Here is a 21336-nt window from a genome sequence, read left to right as displayed (position 1 = left end):
TGTATGTATGCATCTGTGTGCGTGCGTGCGTGTGTGCGTGTGTGTGTGTGTGTGTGTGTGTGTGTGTATGTGTGCCATGGGACTGTTCCAACGGGACTGGTTCTGTTCCCACCAGGGCAGCTTCTCTTCATGTATTATTCAGTGCTGGGAGCTTTTAAAGCAGCAGTTCTGCCACCGGGGAAAATGGGAGAGTCAGATACATGGGAGAGTGCAACACGCAAAAGCACACACAAGCTCACACACACACACACACACACATCTCTTGGGTAAAACGTGTGTGTGTGTGTGTGTACACAACTGCGCCTGTGAGAGTTTATATATGGGGTAACATTACGCAACTCACACATAAATACCCTCATCGTCATCCAACAGCTGACTAAATTGAACTCAAACCTATATTGCACTGCCACCACAAAAAAACCTGAAAGGAAGGCTGTATTTGATATACATTTAACCAGCATATCAAATACGCACAGACACACGCACGCAGACACATTCACAGACCCACACATGCTCACTGATCTCTGATCTCTGAGGACCGTGTGAAACTGTTGCAAGGGTGATGACTGGGAGAGTTCCCATAAGGATCCATCACTATGGCCACACACTGAGCCGGCCAGACCATACACAACAACAATGACTGCAATGGTTTGCCTTGTACAATACAGATGCATGACTCTGCTCACCTTAACACGAGTATAATTCTAATGATAATCCGAGGAAACAGGACCCCTAAGTACACTAAACTAAGTTAACCTAAACAGGACCCCGAAGTACTGCAACTGAGGCCAAAGTGAGATGAAAAAAAACTATTTAGCAAGTGAAGTCCTTTTACTTACATGAAATTTGTGATTCTTCTTTAAAATCTTTGCAGGCTTTCTCATGTTCTACCAGTTAATTACAATTCGTTGTTGAAACCCTGCAAATCCTTTTTTTTATATTTACTTTTCAAATGCAACCGTGGCATTTTATAGCACAGCTGTCCACTTTGGCTTAGAAGAGCCAGAGACATCATACAGGTCATATAGAATTACCCCCTATGAGCTGACACAGAACATTAATTCTGGTTCCTGAAAGTCATTGATCTGGGATCAGGTTCTCTATCGGGAGAGGAGAGGAGAGGAGAGGGCCTCAGCTGACCTGGGTGTCCAGCGACTCGGCTACAGACTGGGATAGAGCCCATAGATCACCTTAGTCCATACTGTTTATTTGACTCCTGTCCCTGAAATCTGTCTTTATTTATTAATGAGTCTGAGCGTGCCAGCTAATATTGAGCGCTTGCAATGAGTAATCTCTTATCACCTCCCCCTTCACCCTGACCTCGTCTACACATACACACACAAAGGAATACAGTCAATGGATGCTTCATAGATCACAAAAGCTGCATGAAAGACAGATGTATGCATGAAAGCACACGTATGTCCGCACACACACCTTATTTTGCAGTGCTTTTAACCAGCTCTCTCTCCCTCCTTCTCTCTCCCCTTCACGTGGTCCTGTGGTTGGGAGTAGACTTGGCTAATCCTTATGCCTGGATGTGCACCTCCATAATGCATTACATGATGCTGAGACAGGGCCATTGCTGAGTTTAAGAGCAGGGCTCACAGTAAGCCTCACAACAGGAGGGCCATTCACACACACACACACACACACACACACACACACGCTTAACTAAATGGGCATAATGATTTGTTTGAAAGTGCGTTTCGATAAACAAGAGAACAAAACACATATTGGATCAAATGCCGTTGTCTGGTCTGTCGTGCCTTACTCACTAAGAGAACAGATGACTAAAGGGGGGGGGGGTTAAGACTGTGTGCGTGAACGTGTATGTACGTGTGCAGGTCATTAGCTGAGGGTGGTCCTATTAGGCATGGTCTTCAGAGAATACATGCAGAGTGTGTGTGTGAGCACACATCTGTGTGTGTGTGTGTGTGTGTGTGTGTGTGTCCACACACATCTGTGTGTGTGTGTCCACACATCTGTGTGTGTGTGTGTCCACACACATCTGTGTGTGTGTGTGTGTGTCCACACATCTGTGTGTGTGTGTGTGTGTCCACACATCTGTGTGTGTGTGTGTGTGTGTCCACACATCTGTGTGTGTGTGTGTGTGTCCACACATCTGTTTGTGTGTGTGTGTGTGTCCACACATCTGTTTGTGTGTGTGTGTGTGTGTGTGTGTGCACATATCTGTGTGTGTGTGTGTGTGTGTGTGTGTGTGTGTGTGTGTGTGTGTCGGTCCTCAGCTCACCAGCAGGATCCGCCTTTAATCCACCCGCTTCACTTCCTGATAGTTGCCGGGACAACAGCTCGATCAGGCTGTCCCCACAGAAACCGAGGGAGACAGACATCCATGGTGTGAAGCAGCCGCCGCTTAGGAGGACACTGAACCGCCCCTCAGCTGCCCTTCCCCGAAATCAGCCCGACTCCCTGTCATGTCCCTCGGCTGCCCTTCCACCAAATCAGACCGACTCCCTGTCATACCACTCATCTACTATCAGCACATGGCCCCCAAATCACCTGACCTCATGAATGTTATTAGGGTCATTTGTATAGTATATGACAAATTATATTTATATCATGAAAATATATGATAAACCTCATGTGTGTGTGTAATGGAAAATATATATAAGCAGAATGCTGTGAGAACATACAGTATTATTGACTGTGACTACAACAAGCAAGAGTAGGCTACATGTTTGTTCTAGACGTGAACCAAAATAATTAAATGAACTTCAACTTGACCGAAATTTCTCTTTCTGTCGGCCCATCAACATGGCTGTCTCCTTCGCTCTCTCTCACACACACACACACACACACACACACACACACACACACACACACACACACACACACACACACACACACACACACACAACACACACACACACACCACACACACAGACAGACAGACAGACACTTATAATCCAAACATTAATGCAGTGAAATCTGTATTACCAGCCATAAGAGCATTAATAAATACCCAGACACAAAGGTTTGAGTACACAATCTCATTCAAAAGAATACTGGTGTAGAATGAAACGACAATGCAGCAGGATAAGAGAAGAAACGATTCTCCCTTCGCCCGCTCACTCTGCAGTCCCACTGTCCCTTGGGAGACAGACCATAAGGCAGACACAGACACACACACACACACACACAGACACACAGACACACGTGTGTGTGGTGTACGCCTGAGAAAGAATGAGTACGTGGGAGTCCCTGTGAGGAAGCCAGGAAGGGTGCATGGCACATTCAGGGACCTTATGAAACAGCAAGTAGGAAAGGGGGTGTGAGGGAGAAGGGAAGAAAGAACGTAAGACAAAGAGAGAGTACAGACACACACACACACACCACACACACACACGAGAAGGGAAGAAAGAACGTAAGACAAGGAGAGAGTACAGACACAGAAACCCACACACACACGAGAAGGGAAGAAAGAACGTATGTAAGACAAGGAGAGAGTACAGACACAGAAACACACACACACACACACGAGAAGGGAAGAAAGAACGTAAGACAAGGAGAGAGTACAGACACAGAAACACACACACACACACACACACACACACACGAAAAGGGAAGAAAGAACGTAAGACAAGGAGAGAGTACAGACACAGAAACACACACACACACACACACACACACACACACACAAGAGAAGGGAAGAAAGAACGTAAGACAAGGAGAGAGTACACACACACACACACACACAACACACACACACACACACACACACACACACACACACACACACACACACACACACACACACACACACACGTGAGAAGGGAAGAAAGAACATAAGACAAGGAGAGAGTACAGACACAGAAACGATGGATGAATGAACAGATGAGAAAAAGAGAAAGGAAAACAAAGTGAACCGAGTTTGGGAGGGCACAGCTGGCACGCCTCCAAAAAGAGACCTTGACTGATGTAATGGAAACGTTACTCGCAGAGCTGTACCTAAACAACATTGAGACTTGTAGTGGACACACAGGTACAACATAATCCAGACCAGAAAACAACACACACACATACACACACAATGCTTTTAGGGAAGGTAAACAAACCGTAAGCTTTTCTATGCGTCATGCTGTCGAGGACAACAAGATTACTGATATATTTGAGATACAACTCTATGATGGGAATGTGTGTGTAAGGACATAACTGGGGCATTCAAGACTTCAAAAGGTCAGGGTCTTCCAAACACACCAAAAGTCTCTCTTCCTTCATAAACACAAACACACACGTGCACACACACATACGCACACGAAATCAAACACACACGTAAATAAATAAAGCAGCCCCATGTCTTTATTCCAAAACAAAGTAGGCATAAAGAGCAGTCCCAATCCCATTACATTGGGATTAGGAAATGGACGGGAATAGTAGCAGCCAGAGCAATTATCCCCCGGATTAAAGAAAGAGGGCAGGGTCACACCCACACACTACCATAACAACCCCATTCTTCAAGAGCCTGGAGGTGTATCTGGGTGGTTATACAATAGTGTGTAACTGTGTATTCACACCAGTATATAGCCTCCACATAATTTAACGTGGAGTATAGTGCAGTGCAGGATTTGTCAACACGAAGATTTATAACAGAGACTGTTCAAATTAGACATTAAGCTAACCGTATTAAAAAACAAGGACAATACATCTCTAACTGTACAGCGAAAGCCACAAAGCATTTTTTTTTTACCCTCACCGGGATGGAGGCAAAGGTGGGGGAGGGGGAGGAGTGGCGGGGTTGGGGTGTCCCATTAAATCTCACACCACCACCCTATCTTCCCCACGGAAACATGTCCTTTGTGATGGAGAGTGGAGAGAGGGGCACACTGTGGCTAGGGTCTAGGGCCTGGGGCATGGGGCAGGGCAGCGGACAGCAGAGAAGGGGGGAAGGGCTGGGGGGTAGAGATGTGATCCTAAATCAATGAGGGTGAAAGCAATGCCCTCTGGACAAAAACGTACCCTCACACCTAACACACACACAATCTACACACACACACACACACACACACACACACACACACACACACAAGGCAGAGAACAATGAGAGCACATGTCCTCCTCATCTTCGCAGCTCCTCTCCTGACAATCAACTAGCAGTCCCGCTGCACACTGCTTATCCCTCACCATCTCCACCATTCACATAAAACAGTCAGATTAAATACAAATATGCCAGTGTAACAAATGCATTTTAGGGGAAATGTGACTTAATGCTGCTGATTAAGTGATTTAAACGTGCCTGAAGGCAGATTAGGGGGAGGGGGGCGCAGACGCCATTGTGTCAGTGGGACAAAGCAGGCACGCGGCAGACTCCGAAGGCAATAAAGGGTCCTTAAATGGGAGGCTGATGGTGGCCATGGAGATGGAGGTGTCCCAAGCATAGACATATGCCCCAGGGCAATGATAGGGTGTGGCGTGTACTGGAGTGTGTGTCAGTAAGTCGCTGTGTGTGTGTGTGTGTGTGTGTGTGTGTGGAGGGAGAAGGCCATCATTATGGATTGGAGAGGACATCTAGTACAGACACCCCCCTCATCACTAGCTTGTGTGTGTGTGTGTGTGTGTGTGTGTGTGTGTGTGTGTGTGTGTGTGTGTGTGTGTGTGTGTGTGTGTGTGGTGGGCTCTGGGGTGTTCCTGTCAGTAAAGACGTGTGCGCATGTTCTTCCAGAGTAGCGAGGCTCAGGTGTGAGTTAAGACACCACTAATGAGAAGACGGAGCCAGGAAGAACCGAGGGGAACCCCCCCTTAAATCCAAAATTCACCAACCCCCACACACACTCACAAAGCAACCCCCACTACAACCAAAGAAGCCAAGATAGGAGGCCAGACACAGTACTATAGACAGAGAACACATTAGGAAATCCTTGTGTGTGTGTGTGTGTGTGTGTGTGTAGATTTACACGTGCCTCTGTATGTGTGTGGTCTTCTCCAGCCAACACCCCACCTGTTCTGTAGCAACATAAAACCCTACTCTGCTCTAGAGGCAAGGGAATGGGAAAGAGCTCCTGCTCCAAATCACTTTGTTAGCAGACCCTAATGAGCCACAGTGTAGCCACTCACATTGTCCTTCTTCATTACGCCATCTGCCAGCCACTACACCACGACACACACACACTGTGCCGGCCTTACGGGAAAACACACATACACACAGAATAACTTACACAGCCATCAATATCCACCTCATGACATCAACACTAACACATAACTCTTAACACACACATGCACATGAAATACCCAGTAGTGATTGTTTTCATGTTTAAAGCTAGATCATTCATGAGGCATGCTCATAAAGATTGATGAGGGGCACACACACACACACACGCTCTACTGCCTGCCTGCTTGCTCGACTCCCCTCTAACGGCATGATTTGTTAATTACACGCCCCCCCCCCCCCCCCCCCCCCCCCCCCCACCCCCACCACGGCCGATAAGGTGACACACTGAGAAAGAATAAATCAATACAGTCTTAAAAGCAAACGCAGACAGAGGCTCCAGACACAGAGAAGGCTTGTGCATGTGCTTTGGATTGTCTGCATGAATGTACACTAAATGTTTTTTGTGTGTGCCCATGAGTCTCGAAGGTTGTGGCTGCAGGGGACAGACTGAACCACAACACACACACACACACACACACACACACTCTCTTTTGTCAAGCTGTCTGGCCCTCAAGGCTACACAGGAGGTCTGGCCACCACCACCCCCCACCCTTCCAGCACACAAACACACACTGCCACAGCATCCGAGCGGTCCTGCATGTGAATGTGTGCCTATGTGTCACAGCTTGGAGGGACCATTTGAAACAGTCCAAACTCTGCCCTTGTACCCTAAAGAAGCCCTCAAGCCTCTGTCTGTCCCACTTACCAACCCCAACCCCCCCCCCCCACACACACACACACACACACACTACCCCCACCAATACACACGCATACCCTGCCAAAAAAAGCTGGGTAAAGACACACAAACAGGAAAACATACGTCCGAGTCTGAGCTCCATATTCTGCCTAATTCTGACCCCTAAATAACCTCTCAACCTTAGGCAATGACACTGGATATTATATATTACAAATTGTTCTCTTCAGTCACCCCCAGTCTGTTTGACCTCATTGGTCCCGATTGCCATTCCTTAAGGCAAAGGTATGATGCTGACAGTCAAAGTGGGGATAGATAGAGACAGCATCAGTATGTAAAAGGAATGTTCACTTGTTTGTAACCGCGGCAACCCATCAGCTTCAATTTTCTCTCCCATCCTTTTCAGTGCTGCCTTTGGTCTCTTTGACCTTGGAGAGGAGCCTAGCTGATGTCTTCAGGGAATCTAACACATACACACACACACACAAGCTGCAAGAGGAATGGCAGGCTTCCACTATAGTAGAAGAGCATTTAGACTCTTTCATGAGTGTGTGTACTGCAGAAATAAAGAATGCACTGCCTGAAAGATTTGTGAGCTGCGCAGAATAGTGTGTGACAGTTTAGGCACAGAGGAGTGTGTGTGTGTGAGTAAATGTGTCACCATGAAGGAGTGCATCTCTGTGTGTGTTTGATGAGGTTAGCTGCGTGCAGTGTAAAGGGTATGCATGGACATCCCTTTCCCGCTGGAATACAGACGGAGTGGCAAAACATGCTGCAACATGGCTGCCTTTAGTAGGGGCAACTGAGAAAGCGAGAAACAAACAATGATCTGCTTATCTGCTACAACTTATCAAAGGACCAGTGGTCCATGGGCATTGACCTGTGGCCAGGAATCAGGTTTCCTGGCATTTATATGTACCTGATTTCAATGGGAATTGGGAATCGATGGGAGGGAAATGAATAGAGGTAGACGGACGCTGAGAGAGCAGATCCTCTAATAGGCTTGATATTTTCATACACTCCTCCTTTCTGCAGCCCATGGGTTAATACTCAGCTGCAGCCAATACTTTCTTTTTTTTTTTTTCCTTCACCACAGTAATGTGATCCCTCACCTTCACGCGCGTCAACTAGTATGCCATCTTATATGTGATTGCTAATGAGCCAAGCTGAGAACAGAGCGAGAAACACAGGGGTTGAGTCAGTTTCTTTTTTTTACCCCCATTGCTGTTACATTACAAATTTGTGTGTTATTTGTGTTTTGGTGACACTCTATCTAAACAGTCAGATTAGCAGAGCAACTTTGAATTTGGATTTGAGATGGGGTTGGGAGAAAGACAGCGTTGTCTCATAGATGATTTTGCACAACACCACAACCACTAGCAATGGGATGTGGTGGCACCAGAGGTGCAGAGGAGAGCTGTCGTAGAGCGCCCGTCTAGAGAGGACTGAACAATAGAAATAGACTGTCTGCATGGTGAAGCCAGGGGGTATCTACACCTGGTGAATAGGTGGGGTGGTCTTCTCTTTTACAAACTCAGCACGACAAGCACGAGAGAGAGAGAGAGAAAGAGAAAGAGAGAGACTTTTCATTGTGACCTAATTCTGCATAAATAGGTCCATCTTCAGCAGACACCATGTCATTCATAATATGTGGCACAAAAGAAGCACATCACCTTACACACACACCAGTAGTATTAGTCATGTGTGGTAGTCCATTAATAAAAAATTAAAAAAAAAAAAAAAAAAAAAAAAAAGTCCAATCATATAGTGAAGTGTTATTACACACCATTTTTCATTAAACAAACACAATAACAATCTTGCCTTTCTTCACACAGATGCACGGACACACACATCCCAAGATACAAATGACCTCTCAGACACAATAAAGCAGTCATTAGGGGTGGGGGGGCAAATATGCCCTCTCTCACTCACACACACAAACACAGTCACTCACGCACACAAACACACACACACACAAAATCATTTCATGATGTGAAGACAAGACTTCTGTGCATATGCACGGTACTCCTATATGAGGTTTGGATAAGGAGAAGAGGGACTCTACCCATCCCTTCCTCTCTCTCCCTCATCCATCCCTCCCTCCATCCATCCCTCCTTCTATGACCTGCTTTCCTCATGTCTGGCGACTCTGTTTTTCACTGCACCAGTTAATCAAGCAGAGAGAAACACAGTCCAATACATCATTAGCTGTGTAATCAAGAAGAGCCTAAAGAGTGTGTGTGTGTGTGTGTCAGTCTGACCCCTGCAGCCACAGAGACTCATGGGCAAACATAAAATCCTGGCCATCATTCTCCAAATCTCAGAAGTGTTGTGTTCAATCAGCTTCTCTCCTTATATCCGGCTGAAGGTCTGAAAGCCCTACTCGAGCTGATCGATCCACACTGGACTCTACTTCAAGCCATAACCATCAATCTTTTCTTTCATACCTAAATAAAAAAAAGATACAAAAATCACTTCCATCAACAGGACCTGGTGCCAGAGGGTTAAATGTTCCATTTAAAAGGGCTTCTATAATAAGGAATACATATTTAACAACAAATGCTTTCCTGTTTGTGATTTTTTTCCTGCCATCACCATGTTCAGGGTGTTTCAGCAAAAAGGTGCCCGCTTCACCTCATATCACCCATCAGATTAATAGGCTAAACCTTAAAGCAGAGTTTCCCGACAATTTCTCACTCCTGTTCCAACGCATAAAATGTAAATAATCTCCAGGTTAAAGAGGAGGTTTTCAGGCATGGTGTGTCGTCACTGGTCACACAGATTAGGAGAAACGCACAGCCAATTGATGTGGGTTCGCATGTTCATTTAGATGAGATCCCACACACTGATGTAAAGCATACAGTAGGTCTGGGAGACATGACCTGAAATAAATATTACCATATTGGTGAGCCACCTGCCTTTGAGACACTGAAGACAAACGCCCACTGGTGGTGTCTGACGCATGTCGAATTTAAAACAAACTTCTATTTCTTGAGCGTCAAGTCCATAGAAATGGCTTGGTTTTTAATTAAATCCACACATGTTTACTATCTTTAATAATTTCCAACCTTAGCAACTGTTGCCACTACTGAACAAAACTAATATCACCTAGCATATATAGCAAATAGTTAGCCAATAAAGATAACTTAACAGCATAGCAATATCTATCTAGCATGTTAGGTGCATTCCATGATGCTCCGCTGAAAGTAACCACCAGTGGGCGTTGGCCTTAAGCCTTTGTGGCAAATGTCATGACCTGTTTAAAAGGACATCAATACTCTATTTAATATCCATGTTCTTCAAGTTCAAAGTACTTTTTGTCAGACGAGGCAGCTAAAAAAAAACTTAAGTTGCTGTGCACACTAACTGCCACAGCTAAAATAATAATAAATAGCAATTAATAAATAGGTAAATAAATATCCCTGAGTAAAAGGTGAGGTGCATCAATAAGTGCAGGGTAGACTGTTAGAGCGGTCTTTCTTTACATTATTTCATTTTTTTAAACTCACTTATCACAAAAACCAATCACACCCTGACACACCATACTGATGACTTTGGGTCGGTTAATTGACAGTTCATTGCCCTGCGCTGTTCCTCAAAGTCCAGTTCATGTGCCTACCCTGGTGAGGTTCTAGAGCGCAATCACAGAGACAAACTACTGATGCTGTATCATTAACTCTGCAAGTCCCATTTTCGTTTTGGACCACCAAAAACACTCCTAAGATGATGACTGCAGTCACTGCAAAATGCAATACCAGTGTTATTATATGGGGACAGTATATTTCAACTGAAATGTGACATGGCGGCAGTAGTGGAATGGTAACAAGCATCACCAAAATAAAGGACCGTTTTGACAGAGTCGTTTTAATCAGAGATTATGGATGGGGCTTCTAAAGACGCAGTCTGCAATTCTGGCAAAAGGCTGTTGATATTTGAGCTCAACAACCAATCAAATTAACGCCGTTCTTAAGCACTGTGTTGACTGGTTGGAGTGGTTTATGGCACGGTCCGAGCCAATGTGTTAGCTTCCCCTTTATGGAGCCAGGACTGTGTATGAGCACCAGAGTTTTTTTGACTGCACACACTGAGCAGACAGCTAGAGAACTACGAGGAGCACTTCACCGAATCAAAAGTGTATTAGATTTCAATCGTGGACTGCACCTTTAATGCTTCATGTGGCCATAGAGTACGCAAGGGAATATATGAGCGATATCTCTAGCATTGCAGCAGAGAAGGCTAAGTGTGACTATATTCCTGGCCTTGGGCGAAGTCTGCACACAGGGCAAGTGTGCCAACATAAGCTATAATAGCGCTCAATAACCATTGAAATTCCTCTAAACGGAGAACCTGCCAGTACAACAACAACACCACCATGTCAAAGTTAGAGAGAAATGTTCATGAAAACCATCAGAAGTCATTAAAACCTATCCATCTACGCATTCACAGACGCAAACGAGATATGTACGCACATGCAGTGCCTACACACTCATTCAGACAACCAAAAGAAACTGAACCCGATTACCTCCTAGTACTCCCATATACACCCACACACACACTCAATAGGCTCTACATACACTCCTCCACACACAAACGGTTTTCTTTCTCACCATCTGTAGATAATAGCCTACAATTCCATATATAGGCCTACACATGGGGGTTGCATGTGTGTGGGTAGTGTGTGGGTGGGTTGGAGTGTGTGTGAGTGTGTGTGTGTGTGTGTGTGTATCAATGTTCTCTCGACATCTCTCTTCAGTCTTGCATGATATTGCACCTCTGGTAATGCAACATCAACTTTGGCCAAATCGAAAAGCAGCAAACGTGACAAGTATTGATCAATGAAAATGATCAGCAGCCACTGAACACCAGCCTACGGGTATCAGTGACCCCCCCTCCAACACACACACAATCAACATCATTTTAACTCCATCTTCTCCAGGTTCCACGACTTAGAAACTAGCAATGAGTAGGAATCCATTAACACACAAGGATCGGAACATAAGATGACAGTTTTCTCCGAGCCTGCAGCAGAGGCATCTATGGATTCTCAAGACAAACATCAGTGACTAATAAAAAACTGGCTGTTGTTCTCCTCAACTGTGTATTCAATTGCTTTGTACATGAGGAGCTTGCAGGAAATCCGCGCAAATGTGGATTTGTCTCAGAGGACTGATGCAACCCCACAAAAAAAAGGGGCTTGGGTTGTTAATGAGGATAGTATGTAAGCCGATCTAACCACACAACCGTCCCTCACCTGTCAACCTTGGCTAAGGTCACATAGTGACGGCCTGTGTGGTCCCTCACAAGTATCCTCACAAGTATGCGCAAATCATTTTCGCATGAAATTAAATTCTACTGTATGATATACTGACTTATCAACACTCCTAAAATATCATGTTAAAAATGTGTTTGTGTGCGACTGAACAATGGTGTGCTTTTTAAGGAAGCAATAACACCAGCCTTCTACCGACATCAGAACTTCTGGATTTGATGGCCAAAAAATGGCTTTCGTCAGAGGCTCGTCAGTCTATTGTTGTTCTCAGAATTTAAGACTATTGCATGCAAGAAACTGCCACAAAACTGAGGATATTTGACATGTTGATATGCATCACGTTCTTCACAGAATGGCTTTCAGCAGGACAGAAAGACACACTAAAGGCACCCAGTGCACAACTGTGCAGGTGAATAAAAACATTAGAGCCTCTACTTTGAGAAAGGGATGCCTCAGAGCCTTTATCGAATAGCACCCAGAAAATACCAGCCTTATCTTCAGCAGTGGAGAGGCTCTGGAAGGCTGTGCTGAGTTTTTTTAAACAAAAAGCCATATCCAAGACTGGCCAATGGAAAATGGAAGGCAAAAGGAAGCAGATATAAAAAATGGAGTAGGTTGACAAATCTAAACTGAGGTGGTGGATCACAGAGAAAGAGGGGGGGGGGGGAAGCAAAAACCTTTGTGAGGTGCAGAACAAATGAAAAGATGCTGGAAGATTGCTTGATCCCATCTCTCAAGCTTGATAGACAGTCCCAACAGGATCTTGCAATGGCTTGTTGAGATACTTCTGGCCATAAATGACTTGCTGCAGGAAATGTAAAAATTGCAGCTAAAATTGCTGGAATTGAGGAAAATCTCCAAGATCTCCAATTCCTGGAGGGACTGGATAGAGGAAACATCAGGGGTACTTTAATTCTCTTTAAACCATTATTTCTTATAGTGTCTTGACTATATTTTCAATTCATTTTGCACCTTATTTGATGGATAACAATATGGTATTGTATGTGTGTGTGTGTGTGTGTACATAGACTGGAGTATGAGACAATTATTCAAATAGAAATATTGAGGGTCCTGTGCTTCTAAAGCTCAAACGAAGGACTTCCTTCCAGCTCAGGTGGCCAACACTACCCTCATGACAACCAGCTGATGTGTTAAATGGACTGGCATTGCCAGCTGCCCACCAGTCTGCCAGGTGCCTGCCTACACACACACACACGCAAACGCACACGCCTACGTGGGCAAACCTACAGCACGAGGCTGGCTAGGGAGGCTGGTGTGTGTGTGTGTGTGTGTGTGTGTGCCCTTGCCTTGCTGGGATTCTGCAGTGATGAGCAAAGGCTAAGTCATTCAGTTCAGCTCTCTCAGGATACACAGACCGCATGGAAGACCTCAATCTCAGGCAGGCAAACCTGTGCTAATGAGATTAGTCTACAAGGCCCATCTCACACACACACACACACGCACTATGACCCCATCTCTCACACACACACGCACTATGACCCCATTCTTTCTATGTATTGGCTTAAATGGGAGGGGGTCACCTGTTTGTTTCCAGGTAGTCCTGTCACACAAAATGCCAAGGTTCTAAGAAGGTATGACCTCCATCTATTACATTACATAAACCAGACACAACCCGCCAGTTTGACTGAAAGCTTTTACTGGTGCCTGCCATACCTCATCAGCACGTTTAACAGCTGATTGGTTTGTAGTGACCTGGTTAGATCATCTAGCTGAGGGCGGAGCTGAGAGAAATGAACTGAGGATTGATTTACTTGACAAGGGTTTGGTCTCTTCCTCCAACTCCACACTTTATCTATCGCCCCCCCTCTCTCTCTCATTGCATCTTTCGATTTCCCTTCCTCCCAGTCTCCCCTTCCTTTTTCTTTCCGGTCACTTTTTCTCCTGGCCTTTTTACTTCCTCCCACCTCTCCTATTTCAGCCCTCTCCTCTCTCAGAGCTTCCCTTATTCTATTTCACTCTTCTCTTCCCCCCCCCCCCCATTCTTCACTCTGTTCTCTCTCCCTCCATTAATTGTTTAACTTTGTTGTTCTGGTCACGAAAGGCAAAGATTAGGGGTCACATGCCAACCTGTAGCCTGTAGTTCAAGGCCTTTGCGGCTGATATCTAAATGTTGACACAGAGCAGACTGCCAACAGGCTCACACACTTGAACCTCTCTCTTAATCCCTCCCTCCCTCCCTCCCTCTCTCTCTCTCCCTCCCCATTCTCCCTCCCATCCCTCTCTTCTTCCCCTCCCTCCCTCCCTTTCTGCATCTCTTAAAGTAAACTCAAAAGGAAGCACTAAAGCTAGGCTGACAATAAATAATCTCTGGAAGTTGTGTCTGTAGTAACTATGAGTCCATGTTTCAACTTCTAAAGCAGCTGCCAAAATAAATAAGAAAGCAGGAATATCTGATGCACTTGGAGAAGGAGGGATACTAACCCTATGGGGGCATTTCAACCTAATACACAGAATAATTGGGAAATGTGTTTTGTTCTGCAATACTGAAGACACCAGACTGTCAAGATTACAAATATTAGTCCAGGAGATACTGGAGTGTAACCTTGCAAATCTGTGAGGCTCTCAACGAGAGACAATTAACCTGCCCAGGAAAATAAGGAATGTGTAGAAATGTTAGGATCAGCTGTGTGTGTGTGTGACGGGGAGAGCGATATTTAAGCGTGAATGTGTGCATCCTTCACACCTCATAGTTTCCCTTGGGCAGGGCAGAGGAACTCTTAGAACAGAGGGGAAATTGCCATAAGCAATGATGAGGGACTTGATGATGAAGAGAATGGCATGTGGCAGTGATTTCAACAGACATTCTTCTCAGCGAAGGTGAATTCTAGGCCTAACCTACATCAAAACAAGTTGATGGGGGGAAAAAAATGATTTCCCATTCCTGTTTTTTGGACACTGGTCATGTAGTGGCCTAATTATTAACACACAATCAATGTTCACAAAATTAATCGAAACATCAGCCTTGCAGAAATGTTCAGTGCCACATCACAGATATTATAGCACCAACGCCAGATCAAGAATGTCAGAAACATCAGGTCCAGAGTATCCGATCAGTCTCTGTGGTCTCTAAGCAAACACTCTTGGTGCCATTTCAAAATGGCATTCCAAACTTCACCTGGCCACCATGACCTGGCCAACACACCACATAAAAATAAATAGTGCACGAGTCCTTCTAGATGGGTGAGTTGAACGGACTCAAGAGTCATTTGGATTGAATGTTCTGGATCAAGTTCTCGTAATGAAGGTCACTACGTTTTTGCCTTGTGTTTGGCGTAAAGTGCCTCACAAAAACACTGCTGATACGGAGTCAAGATGATGCTTGAGGAGTTAGGCTGCCATCAAAACCTGACATCACCCCACCCCTGTAAACACTACTTTGGGCTCCCCACCAAGCAGTGATGCCCTCAAACATAAACAAACACACTTGCATGCACACACTGCCCACACAGAAAACACACAAAATACAATATCTGTTGTGTGCCCACACACTCACCTCGAAACTCAAAGCCTACACCCTTGAACCCACACATCACGTGCATACCCACACACTCACACCAGCTTTCATATGAAGAGTGTGTGCGAATATGTGTGCATTCATGTATTTTTGCCCGATAGCCTAATTACAGACAAGATCAAGCTCACTGCCTCTGTGAAACCTCACTAACACACAGTGACCATGAGACTGCAGGAGGGGAATCAGACACTGGACTGAAAAGCTAACTAGGCCTTCTTCATTCAGAAAACATTTTGTAGATACTAAAATGAAAAACTTAAGACCATGAAAGCAAGATAAGTCCTTACCGTGTCTGAACGTAATTCAATTAGACCGATGTCTTTCTCTTGCACTCTTATTATTAAGAGATGCCCATAAATACTACATCATCAGGTGGATGGGGCAGGACAGAGTTGGACGGGGGCCTGGGAACATGCTAGGCAGTAAAATTTTAGAAATGTATTAAAAAGATGTTTTTCATTAGGCCCTACAGTCCTAGCAGTCGCCTTGAGCTGCCTGGCAAGTATTTCAGCCCTCTTCACTGTCCATAGGGTCCTGTGCTCTACCTGCAGCAGGTGGAGGTGTCAGACTAAGGCCAGGTGCTTAACAAGTATCTCAAAAATCTGGTCTACTGGCCATTAATTAGGATCACACACACATTTCTTACAAATATTATACAAATATCTTAACAAAACAGGAAAAACCCTGGTGGCATCTTCCACTAGGCTTTTATAAGTGGTGCAAGCAACACCAAAGCAGTGGTTCAACTCTCTATGAGCACACATCTGAGGAGAGGAGAGGAGAGGATGTCTAAGTGTAAGCATGTGTGTGCGAGTAGAGCCGCTCTCTGATAACAGCCCAGCCAGAGCTGCGCCCCCACTAAGTTAAATATAGATAATAAATGTTAATTAAGCCATGTCAAAACCAGACGCACACCAAATTCCTTGACTGTTACCATGGGGATGTGCAGGGGTTGGTGAGAGCTACACGAATATATATGGCATTATATACGCCAAGAGAGTGAGAGAGAAAAACACACACACTGATACACAAAGGCGTGCGTGCCCCACAAACACACACACACACACACACACACTATGTGGGGGCAGCTGGAGAGGCTGCAGTGAAGCGCCAAATCCACACCACCATCACCTCGAAGCGCCAGAAGGCAAGAGAAAAATGAGGAGCAGGGAGGTATGGGAGCTCAGATGCTATGCAAATAGGCTCGCTTCCAGGAGGATCAGCTTCCCACGCCACCTGCCTGCTTCGCTCTTCAGGCACACTATTTGGGAAGAAACACAGAGGGCCAGAAGCATGACCGTGTAATATTTAGACTAGTCAGCTGATAAAGCATTAGGTCTAGGCTTTTGGGAGATAATGAATGGTATTAATAACACCTTTTGTAAGAGAGTAGTCCAAAACGAAAAGGAAAAAGAAGAGCGAGTTTGACAGCTAGAGAGGGCGAGAGAGAGAAGGCGTATTGGAATGGAGCCAGAAAGCAGATGGAACAGAAATCCGATGCGATCAAATGTGCCTTCCTGGAAGCTAAATATTCTAACGAGTGTTTGAGTTTCTGAGTAAGCACCCACTGAAATGTCCAACAATCACAGCTCCCTATAAATGGCTGTTCTTCTCCCACGCTCTCCCTCTTCCACACACACACACACACACACACACACACACACACACACACACTCTCTATATACCTCATCTATCTTTCTCACTCTCTCACACACACACTCTGTACCCCCTGTTAGCAAGAAACACCCATCAGATCCCCAGTATCAGCACACAGTAAGAGCAGTCAGACACTCCAGATTTTGAATTTTTAGAATGGGATTCTAATTACTGTATTCATACAACACGTATTAATCGGGCCCTGCTGATATAGGCCACACAAAAGGCCATGGACCGAACCTTTGAAGAAGCTAACTGTTTGTATACAGAGGAGGTTCTCAATTTGTCCGCTTTATCAAATCTGATCCCTGTAGACTGCAAAAAAAGACAAAAAGACACACAGACAGACACACGCATACACACACACGTGACTGTGGCCAGTCTGTGAAGTGGAATGCAGGGTGAAAAGCTGAATGTGTAATGAAGGACAATGGTACCGGTAGTGTTAGTGATGACAGGGCTTAGCAAGGGCCTTATGCTTGGCTGCAGGACAATGCCCCTCTGACTGGCAGCAGAGGAGACAAGCTTGTGTGTGTGTGTGTGTATGTGTGTGTGTGACTGTGTGTGTGTTTCAGAGGGGTTCGGATTTAGAGCGTCAGCACTACAGGGGGCCCACATTCACATTCCACCACCTCCATTTATCTATCTATCTATCCCATCATCCATCCATCTGTCCACTCCTCCAACATCCATCCATTTGGCCAGGGATTCCCGGTGAACTAAACCACACTTTATGCCCATTAGTGTTTGGGGCAGTACCTCTCTAACACACCATGGCCCCCAGACAAACCATGAGAGCAAAAAAGTACTTTTGACAGGTCAGCTGTGACAGGACAAGACACGGGAATGACAATAACAAAGCAAAAGAAAGACCGTGAGAGGGAGAGAGATGTAAGGAATGTAGCTTTCTTTTTGTCCCTCTGTGTCGCACGTGTGTGTGTGACCAAGGAGTGAGTTAAATAACACGCCCTGTCAGTCATACACAGCATGCAGCCAACTGCCAGGCAGCCTTACGTGCTAGCGAGCAGCACGGTCCACCACAGGACGTCTTCTACCCAACAGAATGAAACGCTCCACTCTTCTGTCTGCCATTTACTCCATTGATTGGCATAAATTAGGTGACGTAAAGATTCAGATCAGCAGCTTATTTCCAGTCCAAGGCTAAAACATCACACAATTTATCCAGAAGTTCAGTAATGACGCAACTAGACTGGGCAGCAAAACCGCCTGAAGCGCTCGAGACTCAAACTGATTCAATACATTTGACAAATATGTTGCCTTCAACACAATGCTCTTACAGACCAGTTGCACTTCCTAAACTATTTCATGTTGTGGAATTCCCAGGATCACAATATCCTTGAAGTGAACTGTGTGTTTAAACCCTAACAGTCATGATGACTAATATTTACACACACCGCCTACCAATTCAAGTGATTATCAAAGACTAAATCTCAAGAAGCAACTGGCAATTACCCCATTACATTTGGAAGCCTGATAAACCATGGTTAAGTTGTTCCCAAACTGCTTAAAAGTAGGTGTAAGGAAAATGCTAAAATAACTGTTAAATTGTTCAAATAAATCTGATCCATAACTTAGCGGTCCTAATCAAGACGCTTTATTAAGACCTAGTCATCTGGCATGATACATTTACATTTACATTTAGTCATTTAGCAGACGCTTTTATCCAAAGCGACTTACATATGTGCGACTTACAATGTATACACATTTTACATTTACACTGATGGCACACTGCACATCAGGAGCAATTAGGGGTTCAGTGCCTTGCTCAAGGACACTTCGACAGGGAATCGAACTGATGCGATATACTTTTGGTGTATGATCAGACAGACATCTGCTTGGTATGTGATGAATTCTGTTAATTTGCTCCAAGTAATCCGAAAAAACATGACATAATGATAAAATACAATTCACATAACGCCGGCAATCAAATTATGTAGGCTACGCGCAGAGTTTGATAACGTATAACCAGATTTTAGGTTCAGCTTGTTTACAAAGGAGCATTCATCTTCTGACAGTACATGGGGGTCTGTCACAGATAGCTGATGGCACACTGGTTAATACAACTTCCCAACAGCATTCCTCCTGTTACATGAACACATTTCAATCTATGATGTTGATGACATGTCGTTTTTGTGCGCCGCTGTATAGTCCAGGATTAGCTTTTAAGGATCGCTACAGTTCAGCCTCAATAGGACACGTAATTGCATCTGCTTTCCCTACCGCACGAAGCTGACCAAATTCAGCACCAGATAGCGGAAAGGGGGACAACAAATAAATAAATATTCCAGATTAAGGCTAGAACGGCTTAGCACAAATAGGCTACTGCAATTTGGCCATTCTCGTCGCAGATGCTGAAAAGGACTATGTGTCTTGTCCGGTCGAATTACAGGCGCAATTGGAATCGACGTTGACGTTACTTGCTAAAATTACAGCCAGAATTGACCACAAATCCTTTATTAATCCGCCTTCCCTCCATCGCACGCTGGGCTAACGTTTCCAAATCCCATGTTCGGTACATGTTTTCATTTAGTGAGCTAATCAAGGATATTGCCTATTTCGACTTAATTCAATCAGCAAGCCATCTGGAGGCAGCATGTCTTATTTTGATACCTTTAAAAAAAATAACCATCAGGACGCCTTGAAACAGTCATCGCATCAACGAAAAAGGAGAAGAGTAAATTTAGCTAGAAACCATGTCATTCCTTGGTACCTTGTTTTTTTTATTTCATGATTCAGACAACGCAACAGCTAGGTTTCCCTACCGCCGCGAATGACAAATCAAAATACCTAACGCGGTCTAGAGCTAGCAGTGGGGGTCTCCGGGATGCCAAATGGGCTTTTGGAAGTTGCCATCAATGAAAAAAAAAAAAATAACAGAACCCTTAGCTCCCATATTCTGCTGCGGCTCTTCATCTTTATGCACCTTCAGTTTGACGAAGTGCATTGAGCGCTAACGTTACCTGTAATAAAAGCACCATGCATTTTGCAAATACGTCAGTACTGATGCTGCCACTGGGTAGCTAGCACACGTTAGCCGACGGCGAGACAAAGGCAACAGCATGGGGAGATAGCTAGCTAGTCAACCAACCTCGCAATGCCAAATAACTGAAATGGCTACACTGAATGTGTTTAGGCAGTGGGTACCTTTCGGCTATCACATATGCGATATAGGCATCCTACCATGATGGCCAAGGGCTAACATTAGCTTGACATCAATAAAGGAGAAAATACACTTACCCGCTCAGCTTGTGATTTTTTTATTTCTGTTGTAGGATCCTCTCAGTGCTTTCAACGTGTCCCGGTAAAATGAAACATAAACAGACAGCGGCGGTCGCTCTGATCACATAGGTAGATGGATTCGATGTTTTAATTTTAAATCCCGACAGCGCCTTTTCTGTTAGATCCGCATCCTCGCGTGTGTTTTTCTTCCACGCTGCCAGTGCAGCACAGCGTGTTATGAAACATTAAGCAATCATTGAAAAGAATAAAGGTGAGAAGAAGTGAACTCTTTTAAATCAGTAGCATCAGTGGGTTCGCAGCTTCCCCGCGTTTCCTGTGTTCCGACGTCCGTCCCTTTCTCCCTCTCGTCCAACTGGGAGAAGAAAGAATGACTGATGGCGCGGGGGCGAGACTGTAGCTACCCGTTCACTGAGACACACACGAGCGCTCTCAAATGCTGAGGGACATTAATCGCATCCACACATAATGATAGTTGGTGCGAGATAGAGTCATTTGATGATGCTGTGTCACACATGGCAAGCTAATTCACAACTGTCGTTATACGATTGAAACGACTGTCATAGGCCCCACTAAATATTGCCATTTATTAAGATGTCTCAAATTAGACGACCATTGGAGAGGTAGACAGATTTGTTAGTTGGACGATACGGTTAACCATGAGCACCACACAGGTGGTGTGGTCAAGAATCTAAGTCCTGGGTGGCGAACCAATAATAGGCTATACATTCATGAATTCATTCATCTGCTCTTTCAAA

At 44.9% G+C, this 21336-nt stretch overlaps 1 protein-coding gene across 6 annotated transcripts in view; it reads right to left on the bottom strand.

Annotated features, from left to right (window-relative positions):
* The window catches only part of LOC105912481 (spectrin beta chain, non-erythrocytic 1), a 90633-nt gene extending 69574 nt beyond the window's left edge, over positions 1 to 21059 (bottom strand). For 3 of the 6 annotated variants that reach the window (XM_031572044.2, XM_031572046.2, XM_031572045.2), the window contains exon 1: positions 20579 to 21059. The gene's annotated coding sequence lies outside the window, so the exon portion shown is untranslated. The remainder of the gene's footprint in view (positions 1 to 20578) is intronic. The other 3 variants (XM_031572048.2, XM_031572049.2, XM_031572050.2) reach the window with 1 other exon arrangement.
* Positions 21060 to 21336: the final 277 nt, after the last annotated feature.

This window comes from Clupea harengus, chromosome 8 (assembly GCF_900700415.2).
Source record: "Clupea harengus chromosome 8, Ch_v2.0.2, whole genome shotgun sequence".
In the NCBI taxonomy this organism is placed as follows: domain Eukaryota; kingdom Metazoa; phylum Chordata; class Actinopteri; order Clupeiformes; family Clupeidae; genus Clupea; species Clupea harengus.
Note: the sequence above shows the minus strand (reverse complement) of the source record. Positions and strands in the feature narration are given on the sequence as shown.